This window comes from Tursiops truncatus, chromosome 15, assembly GCF_011762595.2.
Source record: "Tursiops truncatus isolate mTurTru1 chromosome 15, mTurTru1.mat.Y, whole genome shotgun sequence".
Classification (NCBI taxonomy): Eukaryota; Metazoa; Chordata; class Mammalia; order Artiodactyla; family Delphinidae; genus Tursiops; species Tursiops truncatus.
This window is the reverse complement of record NC_047048.1, coordinates 38385009-38411028: the sequence shown is the minus strand read 5'-3', so window position 1 is coordinate 38411028 and position 26020 is coordinate 38385009. Positions and strand designations below refer to the sequence as shown.

Sequence of the window (26020 nt, the reverse complement as noted above, 5' to 3'; positions counted from 1 at the left end):
CTGCCTAGGTCATTTGTTGGAAGCTATCATATTTTTAGAAGAACTAATTTTGGGTCTGGTTCTCTAGGAAATTTTACTCACAGTTTGCACCCTCTGTGGGAATTACAAATGAGCATCATCACCTTTGTAAAATCAAAGAGCAATTAATGGTCCTTATTTTCATTAACATTATATATAATTTCATACCTATATACACTCTTTAGAGAGGTTTAAAAGTCAGATGATTTATTTCAGGCACTTAAAAGGTGCCTGTTCAGTTAGCTTAGTACTTAATAAAATCATGAGGAAGTGCAAAAGTTCTGCTTCTCAATAGTGATAGAGGTTTTCAAAGTGATAAAAAGCTCTTTCATGTCTTAGGGTCTTTCTTTTGTAAGAACTACACTTGTGGGACTGACAATGGTAGCTCTTTCACTTTCCAGTGTGTTTGGGAACCTGCAAAGCATGATCTCAAGGCTGGATCCGCTCTGCTTTACCAAGTACCACAGACCTGACTCTGGCCACGTGAGTCTAGATCGTATATCACCTCCATGCATGACAACATTGGCTCTGATTCTAATTTTCTATTAACTCTCAAACAGCTACACATGTATTGAAATGAATCAAGACTTACTGGCAGCCCACTTGGCAACTGCATTTGCATCTGAGAACAATTGGGATGAGTTACCAGCCAAGTGGCTCTTGAAGATCTAACACAATCTTAAGTGTTTTCAATATGCTTAAAAAACAGTGATGCTGGGAAAGGAGAAGATGGGAGAGAATGAGAGATGCACAAAACCCACATTCTCAATGCTCTTTCACAAGCCTCTAATTGGAGAACCTTAAGAACGAATCAGACGACAAAGCTGACCTTCCTCTTGCCAGGAAAGTGGCATGGAAGTGCCTGCCTGACTGGCCCGATGTGAAGCACATCTTTCCCCAGGTGCTTCTATAACAAGGGGACTGGAGGAGGGAAGGAGAGGAAGGAATTTTAGAGACCCGGAATTGAGCTGTTCAAATGACTGAAATATTTGGGTTCTTCTTAGAAAGTATCTATCTAATTTTTTTTCTATGAGTGTTCTTCAAGAGGGTGTTTCCAACCTGATTTATTACCTTTCTCTTGAGAAAAGTGGATTTATGGAGCAACACTAATTTTACACAGACACATTTACACATACAAACATGTTCACACATATTCCTTAAACATTTCTGGGACAATCAGCCTTTCAGTAGGAAGACAAAGGGCAACAGCAGAAATCATGACCTCCACCTGTGCTGTTCCAGAAGCCGTGGGCTCCTCCACCATCTGCTTTCAAGTCCAGGAGTCAGCAGACAGAATCATCCCTCCTGCATGGAGAATGCTTCATTAAGTCTCCCAGGTGACAGCAAACATGGCATTTTATAGCCAACACAACTCAACCGCTCCAGTAGCGTGAGCATGGAAAGAGACACTTTGCTTTCCACTGGGTGCACATCCAGTCTGCCGGCTAAAAAGATCCTAAGGACCTCATAGCCAGGAGCTTGTATCCCGGACATTTGAATACATGAGGTCAGCTCACCCATCCTTTTTACAAACTAAGTGCACTTCCAAAAATAACTTTGCTTCAAATAAGACTAGTTCTCCTGACAAATAAGCTAAAGAAAACAGCATTCCTTTCCTTCAAATAGTTCCTAGGACAGTGTACCATTACTTCTTTGTACGATTCTGGAAAGTTGCATAGTCTATTACTCTCCAAAACCGAGCGGACTTGACTCCCAAATCTATCTCTTCAGCTTAAGACCAACCTCCAAACTCATAGCAAAATAGAGATAGTAATATCTCATCATATAATTGAAAGAATTATACGAAGCTGCATATGTAAAGGACTTTTATAAATTGATCATCACTACTTAAACATAACGCATTTCAATCGGTATTATGACTTTGTAGTCCACACTACAAGCTCATGGTCTGTATTTGTGGAGAGTATAGAAGGAGAGTCCATATTTTTTTTGCTTCAAAAAGGTGGCAAGACAAAGCTCACAAATATCCCAGCATGATTTCACACACTTAGTTTGGAAGATGCTGCAAACGTGGCCTGGGTGTTTCCCAGCCATAGGCATTTGCTTATTGTACTGTCAATTCCGTCCTCTTCAAATGTACCTCTATAAACTAACTTCTAAGAAGCCCAGTTTATATATCACTAGTCAAAGACTTGGCCCATTTTGAAAATTACATTTTTAAACCTTGGGCATACAAGGAAGAGTACTTCATATTTTTCTGAAAAAGACATAATCTGGGAAAATTTTTAAAATAAACTGAATTTGTGTGGATGATTGCTTCTCTAAAGATCAAGCATTCATTACCTATGAACACTGCAAGTAGTGCCTTTTCTCCATGCTGCCAGAATGTCAGTGATGAATACAGGGACACTGATTAAACGGAACTAGGATACAAAACAATATTCAACCACCCAATGACAATCAATTGAATTTGATATTATCTGATGGCAGAATACCAGATACAGAAGCCAAGAACTATCCAGGCTCCATCAACTGTAAAGCAGCCCCACGACAACTCAACACTCATATAATTGACTCAACTCTATAGACACTTTCTTAATCTAACCATTAGTCAAAATGGAATGAGCTAGGCTTCCTGCTTCCTTCATGCAACCTCTGGGTGTGAAGAATGGGAGGAAGAGAAAGGGGACTGGAGTAGAAAGAAGAGCTCAGAGGAGGACCTGGAAAAGGTCAGTCTCACATAGCTCTGCATTTCAGGATGTTGATGTAGCCAGAACCAAGCCTCCACAGTACTCATGCCTACTTTTTCGACCAGCCAGTCTTCACAGACATCAGGGAAATAAGTGATGTGACATCTCCAGGCCACAGTGCGATATCCTTTATAATTATCCTCTACGTGAGCTGCACTTCATCACCATAACAACCTGCACCCCATACTAAGCAGGAGATAATCGTGGAAAATGGAGACAATGAATCCTATTTCTGATCTGCCTTTGTACCCAATTAATGGATATTTATCATGGGGAGACTGTTTTATCTGGTGACCTCATGAGCTCTTTATATATCAATACATGGACCAAAAAATACTTTAAAGTTACCATCTGAATCCAGGTAATCAGGACTTCTTGACACCAGTGTGGTTCCTGGCATGATAGGCAAAGCTAGAGTGTCTATATCATTTAATGTGCAACCCAGGACCCTTTGATAGGAAAAGGGGATGCTATTAATACTTGCTACAGGGCAACAGGCATAAACCAAGGCTACCTTGAGCCAATGAGACACAGGTAAAATTCCTTCATGTGAACCTGACGACGTGTTCACCAGCTCGAGGTTGACAGTTGGCCAGGACAGCGTTTCACTTTGAAGCCTTAGAATCAGGGGAATAAAAATAACAGAAAATGACGTCAGACACTTCACCTGCTGTGGTCAGCCATGCCACGTCCTTCCATTTTTAGGAGAGACAACGCTTGGGGGGAAGACAAAAGAGGTGTGTGCCAGTTAGAAAGGAACTGCAGGGACTGGGAGGGAGACTGGGAGATGGGCTGAGAGTCTTGAAAATGAAAGGTTTTCCCATTCAGGTTTACGCCCATGCTGTAGAGTTGACTATGGCAGGATTTGACATAACCCATTATATTTTTCTGGGAAAATACAGAAGTATACACTTATGTTGAGTTAGAAATACTAGTTGAGTTAGAAATACGAATGCCTTCCGGACCTGGTAAAGAGGTAAAGTGAAGATTTCCACAGAAGGCTACCGTAAAGGAAAAAACACTCATGTGCGCCTCCTTTACTGCCCTCACAGAACACTTCACTTTTGACACTTGTGGTTACCAAAGGTGTGGGGGTTTTCGCCCATATGCAATCCTCTGTGACACCAAATGGATGTCCTACAACTCAGTTCTATTCTGAGACTAGCCAGAGTTATCATGAACCCCACAGCTCAAGGGCTGGATCTCACGATTTCCCCCACTTTAGACGCCAATCACAGTAGTAGGTCTCCAGGTGACCCACAACTTCTGTCCTACTTGGTTACAAGTCAGAGTTTCTCATATCTCCCTCCTTGGATTCAATCATTTGCTACAACAGCTCACAGAACTCAGGGAAACATGTTTACCAGTTAATTATATAACAAAGGATTCAATTAAGGATACAGATGAACAGACAGATGAAGAAGTACACGGGGCAGGGTCTAGAAAGGTCCTGAGAGCAGGAACTTCTGTCTCCATGGAGTTGGGGTGCACCACCGTCTAGGTACATGGGAGTGTCCACCAACCTGGAAGCTCTCTGAACCCCGTACTTTTGAGATTTTTATGGAGGTTTCATCACATAGGCATGATTCAACATTAACTCAATTTCCAGCCCCTCTCCTCTCCCTGGAGGATAGAGGTGGGCTGAAAGTTCCAGGCTTCTAATCATGGTTTGGTTTTTCTGATGACTAGCCTTCATCCAAGAGCCCACCAAGAGTTGCCTCATTAGAACAAAAGACGATCTTATCACGCAGGAAATTCTAAGGGATTTAGGAGCTCTGTGTCCAGAACCAGGGTCAAAGACCACATATTTGAACAAAAGATGATCCTAGTATTCTTAACACTCAGGCAATCACAAGGGTTTAAACACACTGATTCAGAAGCTCAGCCAATGCCCTGCTACGGTGGTTATCTCTGCAGTCATCATGCTTGCCCAACCCTCTCTACCTGGGATTGTACAGGAGCAGTCCCACACCTTTACATTCTCCAGGTCCCCGCATTTTCCCTCCACTCCAAAAGCAGGGTTACTAATCCTACTGTAGAATGTGACCCTCCCCTATCTATATGCTGAAGGTTTCCAGATTTGCATAATGCAAAGGGAGAGAAACTCAAGACTCAATTCAGTCCTTCCATTTTATTGTTGAGTACCATAGAATTATGACATCACTGTTTATTAAAACTACAAAAGGACTTAGAGATCACTTTCTTCATTTACCCTCTCATTCCACAAATGGAAGAAGCCAAGCCACAGAGAGGTGACAACAAGCCAAAGGTCAAATGTGGAGGTTAGGGGTAAGTCAGGGATTAGGACCCAGGCTTCCCGACTGCCAACACAGAGTTCTTTCCACTACGACACCCGATTCTCTGGAGCATTATTTATATGCTTCCCAGGTGTTTTATTTAACAGGTAGGAAGATTGATTGAAACCTTGTTCAGTGTTTCTAGGCAGGTCCAAGAGGTAGCCATGTTGCTTTTTGCCACTTTCTTTTGACAATGCACAGTCCAAACCCTTAGGTGGCCACCAATCAACTTCTCTAAAACCCACAGATTGTTGTGTAAGACTTTGATCAGAAGACAATCATCTTTTTTTTTCTAATTTGAATCTTACAACGTCTTTCCCTACTAAAAAGCCTCCTGCTATCAGCAAACACAAAATGTAGACATCAGTGCCTTAAAGCTTGGTAAGGTTAAGATTCTATTCATCATTTAGAGCTTCCTGCTAGTAGGAAATGTATTCAGGAGAGAGCAAAAACAGATGAAAAAGAATCTCAAAGGGAAAAGAAATAAATAGTGCAATTAATGTGATCTGAAACCAAAATAAGAAAATCTACTTTGAAGAAGCAACATCACCAGATACGGGAAATATTTCTTTGGCTGAAGGGAGAATGTTTTGCATCCAATTTCTCTGACAACGATGTTTTCAAGTTGAAAAATGCTAAGGGGTAAGAGAGAAAGCTTGCTTCTCAGAACCTTATGTTAATGCATATTTGGGGGCATTTTTAGGAATCTGAAGGTAGACAAAGATTGGGATGAACAAATTTAGATGTTTTGTTTCACACAAAGAATAAAGTGATTAGAACTGAAATTAATTAGTATGGAGGTGGAGGAGGAGGTGTTTATCAATGTTTCCTGATAGATGTGACCATAGTCTTCCTATTCGCTTTAGGAAAGTGATGGTCATGCTGGCAGCACAGAGGTGAAAAGCGAGAGAAGATCAAAGCTGGAATGCACTGGGATAAGACTGATTCAAAGAAGCAGTTCTGCCCCAGGCCTGCAGAACAGAAACCAAAAGTGTCATCAGAATAGTCCCTGTGTTTTCATTGCACTTGAGAAAAAAAAAATCCTTCTACAAGGAATCACAGCTACTGCCTCTCTAAATGAGTACATTCTAAGGAAGCCCTATACGCATACAAGCAAAGAGGATGCAAAAAATGTTGAATAAATATGCAGTGGATTTAACCAAACTATTCTGTTTCTCCCCCACCCCTTGGCAGCTTTCTTGGATGGTACCATTCAGATAACTGCCTCTCTTTTCCCCTGCATGTGCCTGTGTAGAAAATATTCATGGTTCCAAGGAATCAGCTGGACTCAGGGCCGTAATATCTCACACAACACTCAGCAGCACACAGAGTCTAGAAAAGTGCGTTCTATTGCAAGTTTTTCCAAAGGAACACAAATCTGTGGATGGGTTCAAGTTGTTATACATGGCTCAGTTTTACAAGGAGGGACTTCTGCAACTTTGAATAGCCGCGCATCATCAGCAGGGATCAGGGAAGACCTGTTTTATGCTGTTTCATGTTGGAGCAGGTTGTTTTATCAAATGACCGTAGTATCATTGAGTGATCAAAGGATGGTTAAGTCACAAAGCCATGGAATATTCTAGTTACAGGATCCTCTACGGCTATAAGGTTTACAAAATATTTAAGGTAGAAAAACATTGCATAGCAGGTGCCTCTGAAGCTCGAGCTGGTTCCCCAGCATTGGTAAAATACTGGCTTTTGATTTCCTTTATCTGATGATACCCATGCAGGGTTTTACTTTTCATCTGCCCTTGAGAATGAATTTGAAATAGAAAAGTTTTGCAAGAAACTCATAATCAACACAAATACTATGTCATCCTTGGATGCCTCTTGAAATAATCTCAGTGCTCATTTCTGCCACTCATATTTTTTCCCTTCAAGGGTCAATTCATTTCTTCTCAAGAACACACCAGCCCCCGTGAACTCTCAACGCCTCCACCTTTACCCTTCAGGAACTGATTGTTCAAAGAGCTGCCTTGTGACATTTTCTGTGTTTTTGTCTTGCAGAGCTATTCGACCTTCCCTATCTCCCTCTCATCTTCCGGGCTACATACTAAATCAAATTCTCTGTCCAAGAGCAGTAGCATTTTCCCCCACCTTTCAGCCACTTTTTGGATACATGCTTAGTGAACTTACATATTTTAAAAACATACCAACAGAAAGTTAAACATACAGGAAACTTGCAATACTTTCATAAGCTCTGTCCTACCCACAGCTAACAAATCCACAAGGAGAAAAACACACTAAATCACCATGATTCACTGGGTTCGCACAGCAGGAAAACCCATTCACCCTCTATGATTGCTTCAAAGAACTTGCTGAAGATAGGTGTTATATTAATCTAAGAGATTCCTGGTATTGCAATGTGCCCTAATGTAATTCTTAGCTGTTAAGTACCTTTATTGATTCCAAAGAGTTCATCGGAGAGACATGGAATAATAAGGTACATTAACACTTTCCACGATGCATAATCCTTCTCAGGAAGCTTTGATGCCCTAAAGGACCGGAGCTGAGAAAAATAATTTTCTCTCCAGTCTCCTGTGACTCTTCTCCAGGAAGGAAGGCAATTTCTCTCATCAAGGTTTGCATTTCGCTGACTGTTTTCCATACCCAATACAATAATATTATCGTAGTAATCTTCTGCTTGCAAAGGAATGTGCAATATTTACAAGTGTTTATTTTTGTTGTTGCTCTTTAAATAACACATGTTGTTTCTTCACAAATCCTGGGATTAAAAGAAACTGCTTAGTTCTAACTACATTCGACAAAATAGGAAAATTGATAAGCCCTAAATAATACAATCGACACCAGTTTTCCTGGCACTGGATTTAACTTGTGCTTTACCTAGAAATGTGGGCCATAGAAATCAGCATGTAGAGAAGAGGTTGAGAAGCTTGGAACTCTCTGGGGCACGATAGGGTTCCTGAACTGAGGACTGAAGAGGGAGCCCATCCGTTTAGTTACTCAGTCACGCAAGTTGTGTTTATTGGTTGTCTACCATCTGCCAGGCACACTGCCGTAGCCATAGAAGCCAACAACACAGGCCTGGTCCTTGCCTTCATGGAGTTTATACTCCAGTGGTGAACAAATCATCAGTCATAACTTTATGCCCACATATTTACTCATAGTGCCCCAGGGGAGGCTGAGGCACAGGCTGAGAGGGTGTGCCCTTAGTTCCACCTCCTCTCCCTAGGCCTTCCAACGTGAACCTTGGGCACTTTGGTCTTTTAAGACATCATGGTGAAAATCACAGTGGAAGTCAGGCAGGAATAAGCTTAGAAAGAGCGCTTTGGCTCTAACGTCTATGGGGCTTAGAGAAACACTGAGTCCTCAATACTAGATTTTTTGCCCTGGCTCTGACATCTTGGATAATTCAGTCCTGCCTTGGGAACTTGGATTTTGTCTTCTGTATAATCAGGATGTCAGGATGGGTGGTGAGTGAAGTTCCTTCCGGAGCCTTAAGATTCTCTGTCTCAAAGCACAATTTTTATATCTTCTATTTTCTGCTCGCATCCACCCTCCAAGCAAGGATCTTTCAGATCCTTCCATGTCTTTCTTGCCTTCTTACCTTTTCACGGGTCGTTCTTTCTGCCTGGAATGATGTCCTCTGCCTGAATAACTCTAATCCATTCTCCAAGTCTCCCCTTAAGGGTCACTCTTCTGATCGCTTCACTCTAATTGGTGTCATCCTATTGCACGCCACCACGGCTGCCCTCACAACCACTGCCTTCTCTAATACCATTGTTTTATACTCATCTATGCGTACATTTGTCTAATGACTATCTCTGCAACAGGGCTGCAAGTTCCATGAATGCAAAGACCATGACCGTAGAGCTTATCGCCGCTTTTCCAAAACTTAGTACACAGCCAGTGCTCAATACATACTTGGCAACGGAATGGATGCTTGAATTTAAAGGACTAATCTTTTCATGTCAGCTCATTTTTAGATTATGTTCTAAACCTAACATTCCATTTTCCCATAGATTTCCATTCTAAGCTGAAATGCTTTGTTTCCAAAAACTCCAGAAAATCCATTCCCCTTTTTTTTTTTTTTTTTCCATTTGGTTGACAGTGTTCAGCTGTTGTTTGGAGCAGTATTTTTCACAGTGTCTGTCTCCCGACCTTGACAAATTAGCAGTCACTTAGGAAGCGCTTCTCTATGCTTTTGCCCAAGGACTTTATAAAAGGTTAAAATAAACCTTTTTAAAAGATGAGCTTTTATTGGCAATTTATTTCTCTAATTGACGGAATTAAAATAAAGTGGCAAATTAGCCAAGTTTGATCTCAGGTACAGGGATTGGACGTGAGTAATCCTTGTAATGCAGTCCTAATTGCCATCTGCATGACTCTGGGAGAGGAATATCCCATTATTGATTTAGCCTTTGATGCTAATCTTAGAACCAGAACCAACCAATAGTTCTTCAAATTGCTACTCTCAGGTGCCATCTGCTGCTTCTGTAAATTTAGACCATGAGGCCCAGGAAGCTGCCCGTGGTGTACCCAAAGCCTGATGAGGGGACACCTTAGCTGCCTGAGGAGACCGGGAATGGGGAGGAACTCTGGGTTCTGAAACACTGGGGAAACTACAGATCGTCAGAACAGCAAGAGCAACAGGCAGTGTCTTAGAAGACGAACCACAAGCAAATCTGTGAGGTCAGCAAGCTTGACAGTAGGAACAGCAGTAGATCAAATTGGGGGTAGGCTTGTATTGCCCTCGGTGTACCCGTCAGGCTGCCCTCCTGGGGTCTGTTTCTCACTCCTTATCAAAATTGCTCTCCTCGGTGCTAATTCCTGTTCTTAATTACCCTGATAAGGGAGGCAGCTTGCTGTGGTGCAGGGGCAGGGAATTTGCTATCACAGGGACCGGGATTTAAATCCCAGCTGACAAGCATAGGATCTTTAGCAATATCTAATTATCTTTCAGCTGAACTACCGTTTCCTCTTATAAAACCTGGGGATAACAAGAGCTCCTTCATCAAGTTTTATGTGGTGCAGACAAGGATCAATAAAGTATTACTTTCCTGTCCTTTGTAACTATTAAAGTCTGCATTTGTTAACTCTCAAGTAACAAGAGCTTTATCAGAAATAATGTCTCAGTCTGAAGAAGTTACTGTGTGTTGGCAAAATGTCAGATACTAGAATGTGTGTGTGTGTTGAGGACTGGGTACCTTCGGCCCAACGTGGATTGAACCATTAGCTTCTGCTCTTCATTCCTCTGAAGCTGACTTTTTTTTTTTTTAACATCTTTATTGGAGTATAATTGCTTTACAATGGTGTGTTAGTTTCTGCTTTATAACAAAGTGAATCAGTTATACATATACATATGTCCCCATATCTCTTCCCTCTTGCATCTCCCTCCCTCCCACCCTCCCTATCCCACCCCTCTAATGAAGTTGACTTTTTTATCTTGTCATGCCTCATGGACCCAGTAACTAGGCTCTTGGCTTTTTTCTTAAAACTGAGCACCCTCAACCTCCATACCTACAACGCCATCTGATTATCCCTATTCTTGGCTCCCCCTGGCCAGGGACTATGTCTAGATTCCTGGTGCCCATGCTCACCTGCTTGGTCAGCCTTGATTATTTGCATACAGAGCCCCCTCTACTGAGATATGCCCAATTCTTGAATTCCTGTCATTGATCATCTGTTCTCCTTCAACACTGACTTGAGGACAGGTTGTGACATATGGCCAGTTGTCCTTTTTTGCAAACCTCTGATGGTGTGAGACCATGTGGTCAGCACAAACTTTTAGTAGGTAAACCACTATGGGCACTGCATTTGTAACCAACTGTGTTTCCAGTAGTCTTATCTGCACAGAGGACCTATTGCTGTTTTTCTGCTATAAAGACGGCTGAAAGCATTGTAATTAATTCTTAAACCACTGAGAAGAGAACTAGAATGGGAAAAAGTACCCAGGATTTCTTATAAAGTGGATTAATCCAAAACTGACCTCTTTGTCAAGGAGATCACTTAGCACCAATTGCAAAATTTCCCAACACCCAAGCGATCGTTTGATGGAGTTCACCACACTCCAGTCAGCACTGCTCAAGCTGCTAATTATTTATTTTGGATTAAAACCTTGGTAATGAGAAGAAACTTTGAGAGGTCTCATGCACAGCCATGCTAGGATTACAGTCAGAAAGCAACTAACAATTTCTAGGAGGTTCCTTCTTCTTTGGGAGAAGAAAAAGTATAGGATATAGTCCCTGCCATGAAGATGAAGCTTCTACGATGAAACCAGCAGGGATGAGATAAGTTGAGAAAAATACTGTCATGAAATAATGATACAACTAACACATCACTCAGCTTTAACCAATATCAGGTTAATTTCAGATTCTCCTCTTTTTAAAGAAATAAAATACTACAGATACAGGTGAACCCCTCACCCATTAAATTTCCCTCTCACCCAGAGGTAAACATGAGTCTGATTTTGGTGAGCATTATTCAGTCATAATTTTATACTTTTACTATGTGCACAGGCATCCATTAGAAAACATTTAGTCTTATTTTCTTTGTTTTAAAAATTTACATTCCATCACACTCTGTGTATTTCTTCCCAACCTGCTCTTTTGACTCAACATTGTTTTTAGATTCACACGTATTGATAACTATAGACCTAGCTCCTTCATTTTAAATGCTGTATATTATCCCATTTAAATACTGTAATATACAGGTTTTTGTATCCATTTCTTCTACTGATTGACAGTTAAGCTACTTGATTTTTATTTTTCCTTTATAACTAGTTCTGCAATGATATTCTAGAACTTATCTCAGTATTATGCTTGAGAGTTTTTCTAAGTTATACGCCTAGAAGTAACTGCAATTTCAACGTTCTATCTATGATATGGTATATTTTCCTCTTATTTAGCTTATTTTATATGTATTTCACTAAAGACTTACATTTTTCTCCACAATGGTTTTGTACTTATTTTCATAGATAAATATTTCTTGCCTCTTAGAATTCATGTTGCTTTTGATGATGGATTTCTTATTATTATTATTATATTTCTAATTTGTTTCTGATTATTGATCTTGTATCCAGAAATCTTGTTGAATTTGTAGTAATAAATAGCATACATATATTGGGCTTTTTTTCAATGCAGATAATCATATCATCAGAAAATACTGACTGTTTTGTTTCTTCCTGCTGTATATGATTTCCTTTACTTGCAGAATTGGCTATCGGTAATACAGATAGAAACAACTACAGTGATTATCTTTGTTTTATTCCTGAACTAAAGGGAATGGTTCTAATACTTCACCAGTCGGAATAGTTTTTGGTGGCATGTTTTTAGGTAAAGTAACTTCCCTTTTATTTCTGTTTTTGTTTTGTTTTGTTCTATTAATTTCTATCATGAGGATTTTATCAAAAGCTTTTTGCATCTATTAAGGTGACCATATGGCTTTTTTCCTTTAATTAATACAATAAAATCATTGAAATGTTTTCAGATTTTATGCTATCTTTTTATTACTTGGGCCAATATTATTATTTTTTATATCTTACTGGCTAAAAGTATGAACATATTTTCTGCTAGAGTCAAAGGCAAGAGCCCTCTGTGAAACTGAGACCAATTTATACAGTAATATCATATATTCATCCATCTGACCCCTGGGTTCCTGTTCTTTTCATTCAAAATAAAGCAGGGATCCTCCATCTACACGGTAACCATCCACATGGATGCAGTAAACCTCCTCCCACTGTTTTCATATTTACCCTTGGAGCTGTGGTCAGCCATTGTCTACACAACTAGGGAATGAGGGAATGTGTGACCCTGTTCTGTTGGCTGCCTGGATCTTTTCCTTAGGGAGTCATGGCCATGCGTGACCTGTAATGTGTTGGGAATTGTGTCGATGATGTTCGATCTCAGTGACATCATTCCCACAAGAATGAACCCCACCTGAGAGGACTGAGGAGACAGCATCTCTGCAGACACCCTGGAAGGCTCTCAGTTCACCCTAGAACTTAGGAGTTTTTTATATCTATAATGCCTGCTCTTGGAACCCCTGTGCCCAGGGTCACTACTAACTCTAGTCTCTCGAGATTCTCTTTCAAAGATCCCCTCATGTTTAACCCTCTCTCTCCTGCATACAGAACACTAGGTATTTCACACTTATTCCATCCCTGTGTTGACTTACCGGTAGGTTTAGTCCAGGGTTACTCAAACAGGTGGGTCCAGTGTCTGTGGTGTATGAAAGGTTCTCTGGCAGCTGTGATGCTGACAGAGGGTTGAGAACCACTCAGAAATACTCTAATGTTAAGAGTGGTTACATATGAATTATATGGTCTTTGCCTCTTTCTTTTATACATACATTTCTGAATTATTTCCAAGTAACATTTCTTTTAAAGAGAAAAATAGAGCGAATTTCATAATCTAAAGGAAGATTTGAATTTGTACAACTTGTCCAGTTTTCCTAGAATAGGCCAGAGGTGCCTGACACACAAAATCCACACCATCCCTGTACTGGTCCCAGTCACTGCATCACCCGGAAGCTTGTTAGAAATGCAGCCTCTCGGGCTCCACCCCAGACCTGCAGATCAGAGTCTACATTCTAACAAGGTCCCCAAGGGATTTGTGTGCACATGAAAGTTTGAGAAGTGCTGATCTATCGAACCAAGAATATCCTGGGCTTTAAGTATCTCCTAAGATAAGAAAGTTCCCAAGATGAATATCAGTAGGCCGTCTCTCACAAGCTCCAAGAAGACTAACTTATTAACATTAAATCAAAATTTCAAGTTAAGTGTTCCTAAGTGTTCCTCTTTGAAGCCACAGCAGTAAACTGTGTTTTAGTCACATTTGTCCAGAATGCCATATATGCCATAAATACAAGGAACCTTCTCCAATATGAACATAATTCCTTTAGCAATCATTCCAAAGGTAAATGAGGCTCTGCTTACGCTTCTCCTGCTGCATGAAGTATTTCTGTAACTCATTTTGAACATGTATCAGGATGACCTAATCCAACTTTTAATTTTGTTTCTACTCAAATATTTGGACTCAAATATGCTCCTTGTTGAAACATGCATTAATTTCTCCTTGCTCTGCTTTCCAGGGGAATGGAGAAGAGCTTATCAGGGCCCTAGAATAACAAATTATCTTTCTAAAAATCAGAACCCATAATAAACACAAGATTGTTCAGATTCAGAGGCTATTTATCAAAGCCCCTGAATGATTTTGAAACACATAATTTCCAAGCTTCTGGGGGAAGAATTTTAAATGTTCCTGCAATGTTCTCAATGTGTCAGTTTTTGACACGAAATAACTTCACTAGGGTCCTCTGGTGGGTGTCTTCATAAACACCATTTCCCATCTATTCAGAAGATGAAATACATGAAAAGGGCTTTCTTGGGCGTGCTTTTCTTTATCCTCTGACAGTCAGACAATCACAGAAGGCAAAGAAGTCGAAAGAAAGCAAAAAACCTATACACTCAAAAACCAGCAGACAAATGAGGTTCCCATCCCAACAGCACCTGCTTTCCGAGCTCCTGAAGCGTGTACCTCGGACGGAGGTGATGGTTACATGCAGTGCCTGATGGCGGCCACTTGGCATGACATTTCCTACGGGCTGAGAATCAGTGCTGTTGAGCGGATTTAACTCATCTGCTGAAACGGTGGTAGCGAGGTAACTCATCTCTTAACACACGGCACACAGCTACCTGTGGCCACGTAAGAGAGCTTGGTACTTACCCCAGTTTTGAGGTCCCACTCCAGTTGGGTGAGTGTCCCCAGGAGGAGAAAAAGAATATTTGAAATGGCAACAAACCAACACTTGCCCACCGTTTGTGGTACCGAGTTAACAAAAGAGCAAGGTCAGGTCATCAGAGACATTTGCCTTTGATGTGGACAATAATCTTCCTGGAGATTTCCTATGTTGCGCACTTTAGATGATTCCTGAAAATGGGGAAAAAATCTTCAGTACATGAATCGCAGTATGTGAATGAACTGGTTTATGAGCATGACTATTACTTTTCCATAATATAAAGGGCCATATTTGAAAAGAAAATGTTGTTTTAAGCTTTCCCTTGGTGTTCAGAGTCCATTCAATATTCCCGATTTATGTCTTCAAACCAGCCGACAGCTTCTAGAAAATCCCAGGCCAGTCAACGTGCATTTCTAGAGTATGCTTTTAAGTAGGAGAGCTGCTAAGGTTTAAAAAGAAAAGAACGTGACAGACATCTACAAGTTGTTTCTTCTGGAACCTGATCTTAGGATCAAGGCTGTCTGTGTGGGAGCTCTGAACCGACCTTGAGCCTTTCTTTCTAGCAGAGCCAGCGCTGCTGCCCAAGGGTGGGCAGAGAAACTTCCCCGTGGGATTTTTAGTGGGGTCACAAGCTACTGGGCCAGGATGTCAAAGCCCTGAATACTCTTTGTATAACTTTGCACAAAGGTGCTGTTCAGAAAGCCTGCAATCAAGTGGATACTTTTTGCCCTATTAGCACAAATTAGTTCTATTGATCGGTTTATCGGATAGCACCAAGCACAGAGCTGGTTTCCAAAAGGATAACACCTACATGGTGGCTGGGTGATTTAATTACAGAGATCGCATGAGGGATACACAAAGGTACCATATGCAAGGCAGTGGAACTGGACAGGACAGAGCAGGTGCCACGCAGAGGGTGATAGAGCACATGGATCCTAATATCTACTGGCTCTTCAGTTACGTCCTTAGTTGGCAACTTATTAGCTCTGTAGCCTTACGCTCACTTCTTAACCTCTCTGAGCCTCTATTTCCTCATTCACTAAATGAGTGATAATGTTAGTCCCCATCTCCAGAAGCTGAGTGAGCACTAAAGAGTTAACCGCTCCCATCTATGTAAATGGCACAAGCCAGCACCTCGGAGTCTTTCTGGACATTCCCCTTCCCCTCTCCTCACATCCACCAACTCATCAAGTCCTGCGCATTTTCCTTTTTTGAGATCTCCCCATTCCACTCATACCTCCCCATTTCTTCTCCTGCCACACCTCACAGGCTACTTGTACCTTGCTGGTAAGTCGCCGGGGTCGTCTCTTCATTGGTCTCCCAAATTGTGGCTGATCTACTCCAACCATTCAGAACTCTGGAACTAGAGCAATCTGCTCAAATGCAGTCAGACTCCTCCCCCTCTCTACCCCTTGGCTGTAGCTTGAACGTGGCAGTGGCTTCCACTGCATTTACCCTTCATGTGTCCTTCACAGTCTCCAAGCTTCCTCTCTACCACTCACCACACACCCACCTTGTTCATTATTTTCCAGCCACACCTGGTCTGCTCTCAGTTTCTCCAATTTTCCATGTTCTATCTTCCCTCAGGGGCTGTGCATGTGCTATTGTCTCTACTTGAAGTGTTCTGATCCTACTTCTCTCCTCGTTTTCTCCTGCTCATCCTCCAAGCCTCAGCTTACCTGTCCTTTTCCTGTGCACCTTCCTCTAAACCCCCAGGCTAATTCATCGGATCTCCAGGAAGTGCAGTTCATCCATCAGAACCCTCACCCGAGCGCAGACATTTATTTATATCACTGTTCAGCTCATGCCTGTTCCCACACTAGTCCACCCTCCCGTAAGGGTAGAGGCAGTGCTTGTTTTGCACACGACGTTATTCACAGACTCCATCACAGCTCCTGGCCGTGGGGAGTATTTGATGAATTTGGCTGAATAGTTGAATAACTAAATAACCGATCAATGGATAGAGCTGAGTACAGCGCCTGGCACATTGGAAGAAACCTTCTCTGCCTGTGATGGATTATTATTATGGTTGTTGGTTGGGGTGGAAAAAAAAAGATGGTGAACAGAGACAGAAGATGGGAACTTCAGTTCAGCCCGCACATTGCAGCAGAGCTGCCAGAGCCCCGCCCTTATCCTCAGGGTCCTCACCTCTACACGCAAGACTCTCTGCCTGAGCAGTTTCTTGTTTGTATGTTTTGTTTCTGGCTGAAGGAACCTTTTCTATAATCACCGAGGAAAAGCCAGAGGTGCCGGAGAGCTAACACCCCTGGAAGCAGCCTTCAGCAACCGATGACCAGAGGTTTGCAGGGCGGTGCTGCAGCGTCCTCTGCCCTAGGTTGGTAACACTCATGTTCCACACTGCTTCTCGGCATTCCCCAGTGGGGCTAAGCTCTCCTTGCCCACCTCGTTGAACACTCCATCCTTTTTGCTTCCTCCCCTTCCCTACAGCACTTCCTTACTTCCCTACTGGTGCTTCCTGGGATCATCCCACAAGTGAACCACCTGCACTTGACTTTGTCTGGACTCATACTCTGAGGAGGCCGTACGATGCCCACAGTTTCACGGTGAGGAAGACAAACTTTAAATCCATCGTGACTGGGTTAACAATGTCTACACTTACTCTTAGCACGTTTCACCTTGTAGGGCACGGCTGAGGTCCTGGAAGAGGCCCTGTAATCCTTGTTTGGGCTTCAGACCCAGATCTGAGGGGCAACGTGTGCCTTCTGAAGATGCTCTTGCAAGAGGAGCTACAGAGTCTGGCTCCAATTCCCCAGACGCCAGGTGCAGCCCCCCGACAAAGCTGAAACCCTGGTTTTGAGGGGTGTAGAGTCAGTGACAACGGACTATAAAATCTAGGAAGATAGAAGGGAGTTTGCAGAACTGTCCAGCTCAGTTCCAATCTATCTCAAAGTTCCTTACCTTCATTCCACTCCCAACACATCATGTGAAAAACAGGCATTTACCGTGATTTGGTGATTCTCAGGTGAATGACTTGTCGGCATGCACACAGACCCTGGTGGAAAGAAAGGGCGGAGCCTGTTGGATATTGGGGAGAGGATGGGACATGGACACTTGACAAACTCTGTACCCCCTTCTGTTGCCTTTCTGCTGACAACACATTTTCATTACCATCCTGTCCCACAGGGCCGCCTGGGTTTATGATCTTTGCTGTGGCTTAGCTCAAAGAGAAACCCTCAGCGAAAGCTTCCCTGACCACTGAGGCTGAATAAATCACTGCCTCCTCTTGGTCCCCATAGCAATACATAAGCTACTGTGCAAGATTCCGCTAGCATCCGTCCCCACTGCATTAGAATGAAGTGGGCACACCTCTCTCGCCCCTTCAGGTCTTTCATATTCACCCCTATCTTCTTTTTTCCTTTTTGAGGTGAAATTCACCTAACATCAAACTAACCGTGTTAAAGCGAGCATTTCAGTCGCATGTGGTACATTCACAATGCTGTGTAATCAGCTAGTTCCAAAGCATTTTCATCACCCCCAAAGAAAGCCCCATACCCACTAGGCAGTTACTCCCAACTTGCTTTCTGTCTCTCTGTATTCTTAGCACTAAGCATGTAGTTAGCATTTGATACATTCTTTTTGGGGGAATGAATGATAATTTACTGTGATAAGAGGCAAGGGGTGGAGCTGCAGCATCTTCAAATCCAAGCACAGGTGGTTGAAAGGATCACTCTGGATCCAGACTGCCTGAATTTGGATGCCAGGTTTACATCTGCATAACTCAGCAAGATAGCTAAACTTTTGTGCCTCCGTTTCCTTGTCTATAAGATGAGAACAAAAACAGAATCTACCTTGAGGAGATGTTATGTCAATTACATGAATCAGTATGTATAAAACACTCAGAACAGTAGCTGGCATGTAGAAAACCAGATTAGTGTGTGTTAAATAACAAGTGACACCCTACACTATTGCTGTTGGAGTAATAGCCTCTGAGTTCATCTTCCAAGAAAGAGTTAGAACAGAAACCTACACCTAGAAAACTGCCATGCTGACATGCGACAGCTCTCCATGAAAAGGATGTTCATGCTGCGTTTGCTCTTAAGTAACTGTCCATCCTCTTATCCCACTCCTGCCACCCTGACCACTCCACCCCACCGCCCTCCCCCACCCCAACACCCAGACTACTGCCCTAGTCTCAGTTGCGTGTATTAATGCGACCAGCATGCAAGTTCCAGGAGGGTAGGGACCATGTCTGTTTTGTGCATCTCTGTTTTACCTACACCTAGCACATAATCAACACTCAGTGATTGACTGTTGAATAAATAAATTAATTAATGTATACAATGACCTATCCTTCTAACCATAAAATTTCAGAATATATTACCATCTCTGCCTCCTCAGCTGCTCCCTATGCTTCAAAAAGGAACTTGTCAGAGCATAAAAGCTCGTGCAAGGTGTACTCCTCCCTCAGCTTCCTGTCTGTACCTGTTCACACCTCCTCTTTCCACCTCTGTCCTTGGTGGGGGAGGGAGAAGAGTGACAGGGGATAAGGGTTACTGATCCCTCGTGTCCCTTTGCCTCTGAGCTGGTCCCCACACAACTTTATGTTCTAGCTGGGCCTCAGCCTTGATGTAAAACTCTCCAGTTCCATATAAATAATGGTTGTAATTAATAATAAATGAACAGCCTGGGGGATTGCAGAGCGGAATTTAGTGGTTGGAGATTTACACATCTGTATTCGGTGCCAATAGGAGTCATGGATATGGAAAAGAAACGGTGGAGCTACCATCTCAGATCCAGGACACTGCTAAGAGGCACCAGGCAACTGGCAGCTCTCAGCCTTGTAGAAAATCGCAGTTGTAACCACAGTTTCCTGGGTGTAAAGGAAAGGAAGGTATTTTTATCTTTTTGGTCTTTCTCCCTCCAAATCAGGGTTATATCCCCCCAAAGTCCAAGCAATTTATTTGGGGAAAGGCAGAAATCTGAACGTGAAAGCAAGGCAGGGGAAAGGATTTGGGTACATGGAAGGAAAATGAAATAAGAGCGCTGTGTACTTTTACAAGAACCAATGGGACCAATGAGTCTTGAAGAGATGATGAAGACTGACTTCTACAGAAAGCAAACAAAAATGGACCATAGGACGCACGGTTGGGGTAAAAACCTCTTAGCTCAGACGTTCTCACTGAGTGCAGTGGGTGAGCTTCTTCATTACATCCAGTCCTTCCAGGCAACACACGTCTACATTTCCCAGTCCAATTCCTCCACCTTCTCCCAAATCTTGATTTCCTGAGATGGAAGTCAACAGCTGCAAACATTTTCAAGGTCACTGGCTGATCAACTGCCCATAGCCACAAAGAGGCAGGAGGTAGAACAATGCCAGGCTGCTGACGGGATTCCAAGACAACACATGTGAAGGGCTGAGCCTAGTAGCTGACACACAGCAAGCACCTGAGTGAAAGCCGTCACTGTGATGTTCCAGGCTCAGGGCTGCCTGATACCTGTATATTGCCCCATTTTCTCTACGTGAAACACACTTGAGATTCAGAACTCTACTCAAAAGCAGCTCATAGCACTGTAGAAAACTGCATTTGTAACCACACATATTTTCTGAGTGCAAAGGAGAATATTGTTCTTCAAGTACCATTGTACTCAATTTATAGAAGCTGAACTGAGGCTTTAAGATGTTAGGTAACTTGGCCAAAACTACAGCTTATAAATGACAGAACTGTGATTTGAACACAGATCTGTCATTTCTAAAGTCCCTGAACAACAGCCTCCCCTGTCCTGGACCTCCAGGTTAACGTCTCTGTGTGAAAAGAAAAGGGAGAGTGGTCACTAGGAACCTTAGGGGCTCACCAAGTCAAAACTCACCAGACTAGGGACTTCCCTGGTGGTCCAGTGACAAAGAATCCACCTTCCAATGCAGGGGACGTGGGTTCAATCCCTGGTCAGGGAGAACTAAGATCCGTGGGGCAACTAAGCCCGCGCACCACAACTACTGAGCCTGCGCACCACAACAAAAGATCCCTCATGCTGCAATGAAGATCCCGCGTGCTGCAACTAAGACCCGACATAGGCATAAATAAATAAATAAAATATTAAAAAAAAAAACTTACCCAACTAAACACAATTCCTTCTGGACGCGATGGATGAGGGAGACACCCTGGACATATAAGACACAGATCATATAAGACGTTGGATAAGGAACCGTAGTGACCGTGTGGCCAAGATGAAGAGATCTGAAGTAGATATTGGTACAGATGACTAGAAATATTGGGTGCAGGCTTTGAGGAGGCTTCACACATCCATCCCAAGCAAGGAAAATGTCTAAGCTTTTATTCATCCCATGCATAGTTACAGTTGGTGAAATGGCAGGGTGCTGCGGAGGTACTAAAAGAGATGCCAAAAAACAGGCATTGTCTTAGGTCAGATCCCCTAGAAGCAGAGCCTGAGAAAAAGACTTGGGGGCATTTAATTTTTTGAGGACCTTCTCTTAGGAGAAAACTGCAAAGAAGTAAGAGAAGCAGGATAGGAAAAGAAATAAGATAGGATGTAGTATCAAAGAACATTTAGCCTAGGCCTGATCCACAGGAACATTCTGGAACCTAAATTATATTGCCAAGCTGTCCTCACCTTGAGGCATAGGGCTGGATTTTGCACTCTGCATAAGTCCATCATGTCTCTGGGTTTCCCCTCCCAGGGTGGGGCATCCCATCAACAGAGGGCAGTTCTCCGGACAAGGGAGCAGCTCTGGGCCGTTAGCAGCCAACACTCACAGCAGCTGGGGAATGGTTGCATGGCGGGCACCAGAACAGTCTACTATAGACGTTTTCCCTATAGGAAATGCCATGACAGTGAGAGGAAATCTCAGTAGAGAGACCCAGCCAGGCACTGCGTGGGGTTCAGAAGAGGCCAAAAGAGCAGGTATGATTAAGAGGCTGATGAGAAGTGACTCTGAACATGAGAATGGTACGGTGGGTAGGATTATTGCTTTCAATTCTTCACTCCCTCCTGGTTATAAAATTAAATGTCCCTGCCATTGCCATGGCTTCATGGTGGACGGAGGGCACTTTTCACCCCTTGTTTTGAGCCTGATTTGCTTTGGTCAATGAAATATTAAGGAACACCATTTGCACAGAAGCCCTGAACATGCCTCCCACACTGCTGTGAACCTCCATGGAAAGGGCATAACCTCAGCGGCTACTGGTCAAGGAGAAACGTAGGGAGTAGACATCAACCCAACTGCCACCTTGAGCCACATCCGGCTGAGACACAGCTGACCCACAGACCACAAGCAAGAGGATAAATGTTGCTGTAGACCCACTGGTTGGTAGGCAGCAGGATCTAATTGACTAGAGGGAAAGATTTTAATGGTTCACTTTTACAATTGTAGGCGGAAATAGAATTTTATTAGGGCACCTGTACTAAAAACACAATTTTAAACGGTAAACAGAGCTCACCACCTTCTGATATGCCATCTCCTCTCATTGGATTTTGTCTAGTCCACCTTTTCCTGGCCTAGAAAAATATCCCAATGACTTCATTTATCAGATGGGGAGACTGAGGCAACAGAGTGAATGACTTTGGGGACAGTCCTCACCCAGCGGACAGTGAGGACAGGTGGATGGATGCCCAGCCTTCCTCCCCACCGCGGTGTTGACTCTGAGGTTGATTGCTCACCAAGTGCCCCAGGGGCAACACTCAGTAACACTCTCTCTCTTGCCTTCTTTCTTCCTTGCTTCACTCTCCTCACCTCCTCACAGAGCTTTGTGGGACTGTCTCCCAAATAAACTCTCTACTCCCAAGCCCTTGTCTCAGTATCTGCTTCTGGGGAAAACCCCAACTAAGGCTCTGTGCCACTTCTTCCCAATGCTGTTTGAAATGGCAAAGGGGAAAAATGAATGTTAGTAATGGTTTGACTACAGAAACAGAACTACAACGAGTGATATACAATGAGGGCTTATTATGGGGATTAGACCTCAAGGCAGTCTCTTAAACTATTATACTATTTTGGCCTTCTGCTTCAAAAGTTCTAAAATTTGATAAACTCCTCCAAATAAAAGGTCTGAATAATTTTCTTGATGTGCCACACATTTCTCTACAGGGGGCCATTCAGTGGAGTGAGCAAAATGTATGTTGAGTAACCACTGGTCAAAATAGTTGAAGTACTTTGTTGACCTGAAATGTTAGTTGACATGCTTGGACCTTCTCTGGTAGGAGTGAACTTCACCCATGAAGGTAAAGGTCACCATCCCTGGCTGCTGAATCGGAAGTTCAATGGACCATGGTTGTTTGCCACCATTACAGCATCACTGCCTCAAAGTTGTTTTCCAGAGTCTGCTTCAAAGGAGGCACAGAACTTATACCTAAGGAATGAATGCCCTGTCCAACCAGCTTTGGTATTGTTGCTTTTCCCAGCACAGAACATTGAGAAAATTAGCACATGTGGAATTCATGTATGTACTCAGTTTGTTCCCATTCTAACTTGACTCATGTTTGAAGAATGTGACATTGGATTATAGGACATTAAAACTGGGCAAAGGAGAAATATTTCCCTATTTACCGTACACATGCATATATTCACGTACACACACACACACACACACACACACACACACACACAGCCCTAGAGTGCAGGATCCAACTTCAGAGTGATAAATATATTCCATCCAGTCAATGAAAGGATCAAAGGAGAAATGGGAGAGAGAGAGAAGGTGAGAAAATGTAGTATAAAAAAGGCCAATTAGGGCTTCCCTGGTGGCGCAGTGGTTAAGAATCCGCCTGCCAATGCAGGGGACATGGGTTCGAGCCCTGGTCCGGGAAGATCCCACATGCCACGGAGCAACTAAGCCCGTGCGCCACAACTACTGAGCCTGCACTCTAGAGCCCGTGAGCCACAACTACTGAGCCTGTGTGCCGCAGCTACTGAAGCCCACACTCCTAGAGCCTGTGCTCCGCAACAAGAGAAGCCACCGCAGTGAGAAGCCGGCACACTGCAATGAAGAGTAGCCCCCGCTCACCGCAACTAGAGAAAGCCCGTGCACAGCAACAAAGACCCAACACAGCCATAAATTAATTAATTAATTAATTACTTTTTTTAAAAAAAGGCCAATTAAAAAAAAATAGAACATGACTACAGAGGTAATATGATTTCAAGTAAATCATCTCTACTAATTTTTTAAGAGCTAGATTTTTAAAAGAAAATATACAATTTAACTGGGCAGATATGTATATGTCTACTGAGACTTTGAATATACCTTATGTAATCAGCAAAACTTCTCCTTCCTGTATCCATGTTGTTGCTCTCCTTTGACCCTGGCTCTGACCTTGGCCGTGTGACTTGCTCTGGTCAATGGGACAAAAGCAAAGGTGACAAGAGAAGTGTTTGCACACCGAGCCTTTCCTCTCTCGCTGTTCCTAGAAATCTGCTGTCACTATGTGAAGGAGCTGGGCTCATGTGCTGGCTGCTGAGAACCGTGCAGCCAATCAATCCCTCCATCTCAGCCAACAACCAGCCAACTCCAGAAGCAGCGCCGCGGACATGACGCGACACTGAGCACAGATGTGTGAGTAAGCCCAGACAAGGCCAGCACCACAGTGCCGCCAAGCCTAGCTCACGTCGTCAATTCACAGAAGCACAAGCTAAGTCAACGGCTGTTATTTTAAGCTCCTAAGGTGGAGCTTAAGTTTTAAGGTGGTTTGCTACGCAAACCTAACTGGTACGTTTGACATTATGACATGAAGTACAGCAGAAGGAAGTACAAGACAAGGTCCCTGCCAATAGGGACCCACAATCCAGTTGGGAACCAAAGAATGTAGAATAAAATAGCCAGGTAGCGAGGCAGCATGCTATCAGCGTTATGTTCTGGCTTAATAAATTATAGAAAAGGTGCTAATTAGGAGGTACAAGCAGGAAGTGAGAAAGAAGTAAAAGGTGGGAGCTAATAATGTGTCTTTAGAGAAGGCAAGGTAGGACAGCCTGAACTCGTACAATCCAGGGAGGTACTTGGCGGGGGGGACATGGGAAAGGAACACATGCAGGGAGTAGGGTAGCAGGAGGGCTTGGGATCTTCTTGGCAGAAACTAACATCAAAACAGAAGGCAATAGGCAACTGCTCAAAAGTCAGAAATAACTTAATTCTCAGTTAAGTCCAATAATGTGCTTACCTTAGAGGCTGTACTGGGACGTTAATGAGGACGATGAACTGTCTTGGACATCTAGGGCTCCATCTGCCCAACCCTTCTCTTCAGAGCCCCGTGATCCCCATGGCAACTCTGGGCCATCATGTTATTACTCTGGGTCTTTGCTTGGCCCAACGAATCCTCCCAGAGGGAGAAAAGGGGGGGACTGTAAGTCCCTCTGTGAAGTTGTTAAATACAAAGCTTGGGAGATGCCATCAGCCATGCTTTCCTTCTCATGGGAGAGAAATGAAACTATCACAGAGAAACAGACATGAAAGTCAAGCACAGACCGAGCACCATTCAGGGCTCCCGAGCAGTGGGTTCACCCTGTGGAGGGAAGCAAAGGTTTTCCCGGACCCTTGTAGGGTGCCTGACTGGGTCTGAAAAGTAGACTGCCAGAGACAGATGAACAGGAGAAAAGGATACACATTTCGTTAAGTTTTACCTGACATGGGCGCCTTCATAAGGAAAGGAAGACCCAAAGAAACAGAACTGGGTATTTTTATGCTGGGTTTGAGGAAGAGCAGACGGTCATGGAGGAACATGACAGGCTAAGGGGTAGGAGGAAGGCTAGTAAACAGGGGAGACTTAGCATGTCCTGTTTGCTTAGATTCTTCTTGGTGTCTCTTTGTCTTGGGAGACAAAGATTCTCTTTCCTATGGGTATAAGGAGGGCATCCATCACATGAGGATTTTATGACCTTTTTCAGGGGAGAAGATAGTTCTGCTGTTTTCTCAGACTCCTTTAGCTTAAAATTTTCAACACGCCAAGGTGCCGTATTTGGGGGTAGAGTATCCTGAACCCCATCACTGGTCACTGTCCTTCCCAGGGTTTGGTTGTACAACCCACTTGGATCTGGCTTAGGCTGGGTCTGCAACCAAAGTAACACACTGTGAAAATTGAGGTGTGTAATTAACACGTAGATCAAGATTTCCCCAAATAGAATCTGGGCTCTTTGCCCTCTTTCATGGACCTATCTGAGGGAGACTCAAACAAAAAAAATGCTACTGGGATGGGGATTTTTTTAATCGAAATAAAGAAAGAGCATCGATTATGGTTCTGGGGAGACCAGAGAGAAGGAGAAAGATGCTCTTATGCGTGGAAAAGATGAAGACACACCCTCAGGAAAAGGGGAAAAGTGACTGGAGAACTGCA

The 26020-nt window shown here is 43.1% G+C and overlaps 1 long non-coding RNA gene across 1 annotated transcript; it reads right to left on the bottom strand.

The window, feature by feature from the left end:
• Positions 1 to 1076: 1076 nt before the first annotated feature.
• Positions 1077 to 15190, bottom strand: LOC117308277 (uncharacterized). The gene is made up of 3 exons (XR_004522260.2): positions 14713 to 15190; positions 3244 to 3346; positions 1077 to 1323 (listed from the first exon to the last, which is right to left on the bottom strand). It is a non-coding gene; the product is annotated as an uncharacterized lncRNA (long non-coding RNA).
• Positions 15191 to 26020: the final 10830 nt, after the last annotated feature.